The sequence below is a fragment of the Dermacentor andersoni genome, chromosome 2, assembly GCF_023375885.2.
Source record: "Dermacentor andersoni chromosome 2, qqDerAnde1_hic_scaffold, whole genome shotgun sequence".
Taxonomy (NCBI): domain Eukaryota; kingdom Metazoa; phylum Arthropoda; class Arachnida; order Ixodida; family Ixodidae; genus Dermacentor; species Dermacentor andersoni.
In genome coordinates this window covers 17,129,052-17,138,106 of record NC_092815.1, presented here as the reverse complement: position 1 = coordinate 17,138,106, position 9,055 = coordinate 17,129,052, and the positions used below count along the sequence as shown (strand labels likewise).

At 40.5% G+C, this 9,055-nt stretch overlaps 1 long non-coding RNA gene across 1 annotated transcript; it reads left to right on the top strand.

Moving 5' to 3' along the window:
* Positions 1 to 3,974: 3,974 nt before the first annotated feature.
* LOC140216071 (uncharacterized) lies at positions 3,975 to 8,254 on the top strand. Its single transcript, XR_011892710.1, has 2 exons — positions 3,975 to 5,069; positions 8,083 to 8,254. It is a non-coding gene; the product is annotated as an uncharacterized lncRNA (long non-coding RNA).
* The last annotated feature ends 801 nt before the right edge of the window (positions 8,255 to 9,055 follow it).

The following is a 9,055-nucleotide window of genomic DNA, read 5'->3' as shown; positions in this document are numbered from 1 at the left end:
GTTGGTCCGCTTTCCCTTACTTATCTTGCGCTGGCTAGTCAAAAATCACGGCGGTTTGCAACAAAGGCTTAAGAATGCCGCTAAAATGGGTCCTCAGCAAAGAAGAGTTGGCAGAGCGAGGTCATAAACGTGGTTAAAGTGCTCAAAAACGTTATACGGCCATGCAAAAGATTTTATACGGAAATAAACCCAAACTCTCCGGCAGGTGCGAGAAGCCAGTGCTTGAGCGATCGGCGGCAGCCATCTTTCATTCCTTTCGGAATGGGGCAGCCTGCGGTTGTTCAGAAAAAGAAAATCAGTTTTGTTCGGCATATTACCGCATCTCTAACGCGTACACGCCACTATGACGCGGTGAGTTTTCGCGGTTTTGTGACGTCGCGTGACAGGCAGGTGAAGTGGGTGCAGCCCGAAAACTTTTTACCAATACCAGAGGGCTAATGGTGAAAAGCGTCGAATCAGAAATAAATATTTTTTTGTTAAGTCCAATCATGCATAATCAGTATGTATACGTCATATCAGATGGGGAGCTGTCGCGGTTTTCGTGACGTCGTGTGACAGACAGGCGAAGCGGGGGTGGCCCAAAAAGTTTTTCACCAATTGCAGAGGGCCGACTGCAAAGTTCGAATAGAAAAGTTTGTAATAGTTTTATGTTATAGCGCCCCTAAAATGAATAATTTGTGCTCGAAGTTGTCAAGGATATTATCTTTTGTTTCCAATAAGGTCGCTACAGTAGATTTTTGTTTTTGAAAGCCATACTGCTGCTTGCGTATTACGTTGTATTATTGAAAAAAACTTGGAAAACTCAGAATAAATGGCTTGTTCAAAAGCTTTTGAGAATATCAGAAAGACCGAGATTGGCCGGTAATTATCAATATCACCTTTGTCGCCTCCTTTGAAGATTGCTGTCACCCGTATGATCTTTAGTTTATCAGGAAATATTCCTGTACAAAGAATTAAGTTGAAAATGTGAGAGAGTGGCCGAACAATGATACGAGAAATCGTTTTTATAGGCTGAGGTATCATTTAATTTATGCAACATGCACTATTATTAATTTTCTTTTGCAGGAGGGCGTGCATCTCTAATTCAGTGGTGGGAGCTAGTGAGGAATGTCGACGGCACAGCGCAACGAGTAATGTACGACATGCAATCAGTGTTGCTTGCGTTGGGGTTGTCAGATATCCGAGCCTTTAAAAGATGTTCATTACTTTTGTGGACGAGTGAAGTACCTGAGTATACATACCCTGTATCGTGAGTTACGAAATATCATTGTTTGTTTCTGCCGACGTGAGGTTTTTTACACATCTCCAATTTTCTCTAGAATGATTGCAAACATTTTTAGCTTGTTTTCATAGCAGAGGCACGAGCTCGCTTTAAATGGAAATTTCTCATTCCTGACCATCTTATATTCCTGTAAATAAAGAATGCGCTTTGTTTTTATGAACAAGGTGAGCAGCTTATCACGTTCTCTTATGCGCTTCATAAGGAAGGCGTCAGTCCACGGTTTTCTGGATTTCTTATGCTTCTTCACTTGAACAAGAGGAAATGCTAAGTCATAAAATTCATTGACATGTTCTAAAAAAATATACGCCACGACAGGGTCGGTCTCTTGTAGTACAGTCTTCCAGTCCGATTCTTCAACAAGCTACCAAAAAATGCAGTTTTGTCTACTGATATTTTTCTATACAATGTTTTTCTATACAACAGTGGTCTTCGAAGCAGTTATGGTGGGAACAGTACGGCGTAAAAAAACAAAAATGGGCAAATGCTCACTTATTCCGGATGCTAATACACCAATATCTGATTGAGCAACAGGGTAATTTGTAGAGCAGAGGTCCAGTAAAGTTTCAGATGTGTCAGTCACCTAGTAGGTACATCAGTGACACTTTGGCAACCAAAAGAATAAAATGTGTCAAGAAGGCACTGCCTGTTGCTGTCCTGTGAGAGTAATGCAATGTTAAAGTCGCCGGTAACAATGACGGAGAGGTCAGTACCCTTACAAAAATGACTTTAGACTGTCTATAGAAAGTCTATAGACTTTTCATAGACGACCTTTCCTTTCTATAGATTTGGACTTTTGTTGATACAAAGTCTATAGACTGTCTGTAGACGAAAGTCGATAAAGTTTCTATTTCTTTTTGTCTATTCGCAGTCTATAGACGGTCTATAGAAAAAAGTTGATAAGGTGTTTGTTTCCTTTTTGTCTACTTCCCCTCTATAGAATACCTACAGACGAAAGTCGACACAGTCTCTATCTATTTTTTTCCATACTTTGTCTATAGACTTTCTATAGACGAAAGTCGATAGGGTTTCTATTTCTTTTTGTCTACTCGCAGTCTATAGACGGTCTATAGAAAAAAGTTGATAAGGTGTTTGTTTCCTTTTTGTCTACTTCCCCTCTATAGAATACCTACAGACGAAAGTCGACACAGTCTCTATCTATATTTTCCATACTTTGTCTATAGACTTTCTATAGACGAAAGTCGATAGGCTTTCTATTTCTTTGTGTCTACTCGTAGTCTACAGACGGTCTATAGAAAAAAGTCGCTAAGGTGTTTGTTTCCTTTCTGTCTACTTCCCCTCTATGGACTACCTATAGACGAAAGTCGATACTGTTTCTATCCATTTTGTCCATACTTTGTCTATAGACTTTCTATAGACGAAAGTCGATAAGGTTTCTATTTCTTTTTGTCTACTCACAGTCTATAGACGGTCTATAGAAAAAAGTCGATAAGGTGTTTGTTTCTTTTGCCTACTTCCCCTCTATGGACTACCTATAGGCGAAAGTCGATACAGTTTCTATCCATTTTGTCCATACTTTGTCTATAGACTTTCTATAGACGAAAGTCGATAAGGTTTCTATTTGTTTTTGTCTACTCGCAGTCTATAGACGGTCTATAGGAAAAAGTCGATAACGTGTTTGTTTCTTTTTTGCCTACTTCCCCTCTATGGACTACCTATAGACGAAAGTGGATACAGTCTCTATCTATTTTTGTCCATACTTTGTTTATAGACTTTCTATAGACGAAAGTCGATAAGGTTTCGATTTCTTTTTGTCTACTCGCTGTCTATAGACGGTCTATAGAAAAAATCGATAAGGTGTTTGTTTCTTTTTGTCTATTTCCCCTCTATGGGCTACTTTTAGACCAAAGTCGATACAGTGTCTATCTATTTTTGTCCATATACTTTGTATATAGACTTTCTATAGACGAAAGTCGATAAGATTTCAATTTCTTTTTATCTACTTGCAGTATATAGAAAAAATTCGATAAGGTGTTTGTTTCTTCTTTGTCTATTTCCCCTCTATATGGACTACCTGTAGACGAAAGCCGATACAGTTTCTATTTATTTTTGTCCATACTTTGTCTATAGACTCTCTATATTATGGACAATATAGTCGACAAGGTTTCTATTTCTTTTTCTCTACTCCCGGTGTATTGAATATGTATAGAAGAAAGTCGATAATTTGTAATTCCGAGTTCCCATACCCCCCGCCCTCTGCGAACGCGATGATATGGCACTGGTTCATGCACGACGGCACCGCAACTCCGGCGCGGCGGGCAAACCGTGCAGACTGCTAGTCTGCGTTCGGTGCAGCTGCCCCGAACGAGGATCGCGGCGGAGCAGGCACCGTCCGAGTCACCAAGGTCTTCCAGGCACCCGAAGGCCCTAAACCTGGCTGCTTCCCGGACGTACACTTCGCGAAGACCAGGTGGTGAAGGTCAGATGGTGATGATGTGGCAAAGGTGGTGAATAAGTGGCGAAAGCCGGCAGACCAGGTGGTGAATTCACCACCTGGTCTTCCTCTGAGTTGTCGTGGTCTTGCATGTCTATAGATTAACAATAGACAAACATCGTTAATCTGGGCCCAACCCGTGTACGCTGTAACCAAGCGCAGGTACCGGTGGATAATACGTAGCTGCGTTTGATATAAGCCACTGAAGTTGTATATTGCTGAGATTGCTGTAGAGCCTATTTGTAGACATTAGTATACACATAGTGTATACCTCCGCATTTGTTGACCACATGATATCATCTACGTAGCCGCTCTCGGCAATCCCAAGACAGTCTTCACAGTTGTCGCATCACTTTTGCGGCAGTAGAATAAAGTAAGCAAAACGCCGATCCAATTGTTATAATAGATGTTATGAACGCCAGCTTCAGCTACAAGTGGATTCCAAACAGGCATCAAGCTAACAGCAAATACACTCGTAATGTTTGTAGCTGACAACGCGGACTTTGTGAATGTGCGATGAACCGATGTCGCGCATGTGGTCTTCGCGTTGTGTGTCGTCCGATTCTCGGATACATTTCACATTGTCTTCATATCTCGGCTGCGTCACTAACATCGGGCGGTTTTTTGTTGACTGATATCCTGCGCTATAAACCTATCAAAGTTTCTCATTCACTTAAAATAGGTGCCAAATTCTCTGAGCCCACCCAGTATTTCGCCGGCGGTATGCCTGCGCAGCCACGCATATGAGTACCTCAATGCTGTACTGATTGCTTTGACCTATCATCGGAACAGAAAATTAGCACTAACATACGTGCGGGCATCACATTTGGCGGTACGCTGGAAGATATGCTACAAGTACGCTGTATTACTAATCGACGCTGGCAATAATGCGTCTGAAACGTCTGAAGGGCCCTGTAACGGCTTTTACAAACAGCGCATTCATGTTAGCGTTCCAGTCTCATACGATAGCCCACAGCGTTTGTCATACAACCTACCAGCGCATTTCCTTCGTCCATGAAAAAAGATGAATAGTGGTGTTAAAGATGAATAAGCCACCCGTTCCGGCGCGCATGGCGCGCAGAGAGAGAGAGAGAGAGAGAAAGAGACAAAAAAAAATGAAGGAGGAAAAGGCGCTCACACTCCTCCGAGCGCGCACGCCCTCGCGCGCGGAGCTCCTGCGCATGCTCGGAGCTCTTGCGCATGCGCGGCGGTGCGCCGTCTCAACGAGTGCGCCAGGCACGTAAACGGTTGTACCGGTGTGCGGTGTATGCCTGAACGTCGGTGTCTGTGTATGCGTGTCATCTTTGTGGCATCACACGTCAACTACACTGAACGGTAAGCTTTAGCAAAGACGTTTTGCGTCAATAGCTCATGATTATGTGAGCGCATCTCTTAGCGCGAAGCGGCTGCATGTAGCGCAGGCGACTCGGGTATAGTGTCGGTTTGTCGTTGACATGGTTTGATAACGCGCTCTTGTTCTCGCTTCTACTATACGGAATGTTTTACGGCGAGCGATCGCTCGGGCTTGTTGATTTTAGCATTATAGTTTACGTGCGTAAAGAAGGACGTACACCATGTTTTAACTTGATACTGTATGTTGTGTATGTTGTGTATGTTGTGCATTGTGTATGTTGGGCAGCCAGTGCGGTAGATCTAATTTCGTGGCGCTTGATCCGGCCGCGATGAATGCTGCGCCGCATGTCTAGTGAAATTCTCGTGACACGCTTTACGTATATATCTCGAAATTGTGTTAGCATCAAGAATGTTCAGACAGACACGTATAGTTGAATAACTGCTAACGTACTCGAATGAAAGGCCGTGTTTGCGGGGCATGCATCAGCAGTGTGTGCGCTGCCGTTTTCGCATCGTTTGGGAACTTACCGCAAGTTAATTTTGGGAAGTTACCGCAAGCAAAACACGAGACTTGAAGAAATATCAAGCAAAAATCTCTAATTCACCCAATCTATTTATATGCAACCACAAACGCTTTGGAGCATCAAACCTGCGATAAGCTCAGTCACTTGCAGCTTCGCAACTTAGCCGAAAAAATTGGAGAACACTAAATTAGTCGTTCCGGGAAGCACCTTTACACGTTTCAAACTGAAGGCATTGCGTTTGACGGTAGTTGGAAGATTTTTTTTTGTCTCTTTTTTTAAACAGTTTAGCAGCAGAAGTTATCTTTCGAGCTATATGAAAAGCGTTAAGCGCCTTTCGATGCTTCGGCGTTATGCAGTTTACGTGCTCTTAATCACTAGGCAGCTGCTGGCGCAGATTCGCATTGTGCCAGTCGTGCATGGTATGAAGCCCTTGTCGTGTGTAATAAGTGTTCCGGTTTTCATTACTGTTGCATGTAGTGCCGTCGTCTTGGACAGACTGCATACTATATGCGCTGTACAAAAGAAAAAAGAGCCAGATTATCAATTTGGTGGTCTTTTCTTAGTAGATAACGCACAGATTATTCAAATAATTCAGTGGACATTGCATTTGTTCTACCCTTATCACCACGCCTAAGAGATTGTAACATGTTTTAGTTGCTAAGTAACCTGATCAGTACGCCCCCATTCATGTGCATTCTACTGAAAGTGTGGCAAATGTATTCATCTCGAAGTATGAGAAAAGAGACATTGCAGACTGTTCTAAACGGAAATAAATTGCAAATGTTAACGTGATTGTTCAAAAGTGCAGTCAGTATGCTGAGCATGTTCGTTCGGCACGGGCATATTGCATTAACACCTGAAAAATGTGCACAGTCCAGCCGGGTATCTTTGTTTCAACAATTATTATTATAGGAATCGTTTGGGATTCTCGCATTTATTTTATTTTTATAAGTACACTGTGTGTCACATGAACCTGTCTTGAAACGAAACGTACCGTTGCTGGCACCGGCGACCATTACGGTTGTCTAACTGCTTATCACACTGTAATATAACGAAACATCATAATGGTACTGATTAATATTGCCATGTAGTCTTTAGTCAGAGAAACAAAGTTAAACTAGAGGCATAAGTGATGAGAGCAAATTATATAAAAAACTACTATTGAACCGTAAAAATATCTCATTGTATAGTTTTCGCTCACATTGTTGCATTTGTTTTACGTGTGTCTCTGTGTCTTCCGTGCTGTACTCGTGTGGCCATCAATTAGGAACTTGCCGAAGCCCTTGTCAGCTTTATTAAACAAGGGATTCAAGTCAGTTGCATCTAATACTACATATCAAGTGACCGACGTGTTATTCGTTTTATCTAAATATTATGGACTGGCAGTACTTGGCAAGCATTAAACCACAATATTTTTTTTATTGCACTTAAGCTGCAGGCGTCATAGATTGCCAGAAAATTTTCATGAAAACAGCCAGGGAAGGCTTGGAAAAAGATCGGGAAATCTTAAAATGGCCACATAGGTATGCTGTCTTGTCATATGTCATACAACGTTACCAGAGAATCTCTGTGTTAAATATATTTTTAAAACCTTTCACTTCATAAAAATTGAGGGAAATTGGTCCTATTTATTGAAAAAAAAAAAGAAAGTCAAGCATACTGACAAGGCATTTCTTACTCAATATGTTTTTTTTTGCGTTAACGTCCTGAACCTCGATAGCCTAGAAAAAAATTTCATCTTTCAAAGCACCTTAAATAATTTACTGTGATAGAATTCATTCGAACTATCTTATCAGTTCTGTTTCCTAGGAGGTGCATATCTGTCGTGCCATGACACAAAGTGCTCGTGTGGTATTTCGGGTGCTCATGTGGTATACCTAACTTGGAAACCTGTTAGCATGCCCAAGAGGCCTCATTACCTGTAAGACATTAAGTGACCATATCAATACAATCAACCCATCTGCCTTCTGTTGAAGTTATGGCCAATGACCATTCATTTAAAAGTATGAGAAAGACATTTAAATGTGTATTAAGCAAAATAAATTACAATCTTAGGCATGATACTGTGAATATTCCAGTCACGTCTTCTGAAAATATCCCTCTGCACGGGCATACTTAACTACCAGCCAAAAAATTGTACAGACAGCACAACTGGGTAACGTTTCAGCAATAAATATAGAGACCATTTGGGATAAGTACATTAATGCATCATATATGAACTTGTCATAAAAGGGAACATACTGTTGCTGGCACGAGCAGCAGTTGTGACTGTTTAATTGTTCACCATACCATGCAATAAAACATTGTATAAAGGTACTGATTTGTATTGACAAGCAGCCCTTAGTCATAGTTAAACCGCATTAAGTATTGACTTAGATGGTTTGAGCAAATATATTAAGCTGCTTAATGAACATACAAAGAATACACACTTGTTATTTTTGCCTCATATTGCTGCATCTACTTATTTGCAGCATACACCTGCAGCACCTTTGGGACTAATGACACAAAGGTCAAGGCCAGCCTGGCGACCATGCTTGCCAAGGAGTAGTGTAAATATGTAATCTGTTTCCATAATTAGCATAAGACATGAATTTAAGGAATTCATATATTATATCGAGCAATAAAAACGGTTAATGCATTGCCGGTGCATTTGTTTTATTTTTTTTGCACTGCATGATTCAACACTATATAAATTCTTTCTGTTTATGCAACATATATGAAAGTACAGCTGGTTCAGGAGCATTATTAATCTGCTAACGGTAATGCATAAGTGCAGATGAAAAGGAACAGGTGCACATGCATAAATACATTCAAAACGTTTTGCTACCGCATGTAAAGAAAAATGTAAACTAACTTGTAAAAAAAAAAAAAAACTAGTAGGTAGCCGCTATGGAGTTATGGCCTTATACACTCTTTGTAGACTTGTCTATAAAATGTCTGTGTCTATAGAGTGTCTGTAGATTAATGAAAATGCATGTTTGTTGACAAATGTCTGCAGAATGTCATAGAAGAAAGTGTATCGGATTATAAAGTTCTGTTTTTGTAGACTGAAGTCTATAGAATGTCTATAGACTATCTATATACATTTGTCTATAGACATTCCATAGACTTCAGTCTGCAAGAGTAGAAGTGTATATATAGTTCTACTTTTGTAGACTGAAGTGTATAAAATGTATACAGACAAATGACATCTATAGACATTCTATAGACTTCAGTTTACAAAAGTAGAACTGTAAGCCTATACACTTGTCCATCGACATTCTGCAGACAACTGTCTACAAACATGAATTTTAATTAATCCATAGGCACTCTATAGACTCAGACTTTTTATAGACTAGTCCATAAAAAGTGTATGGCCATAAGTCTATTGACAGTCTATAGGCTCAGACTTCTTATAGACTAGTCTATAAAATGTGTATGGCCATAAGTCTATAGATAGTCTAA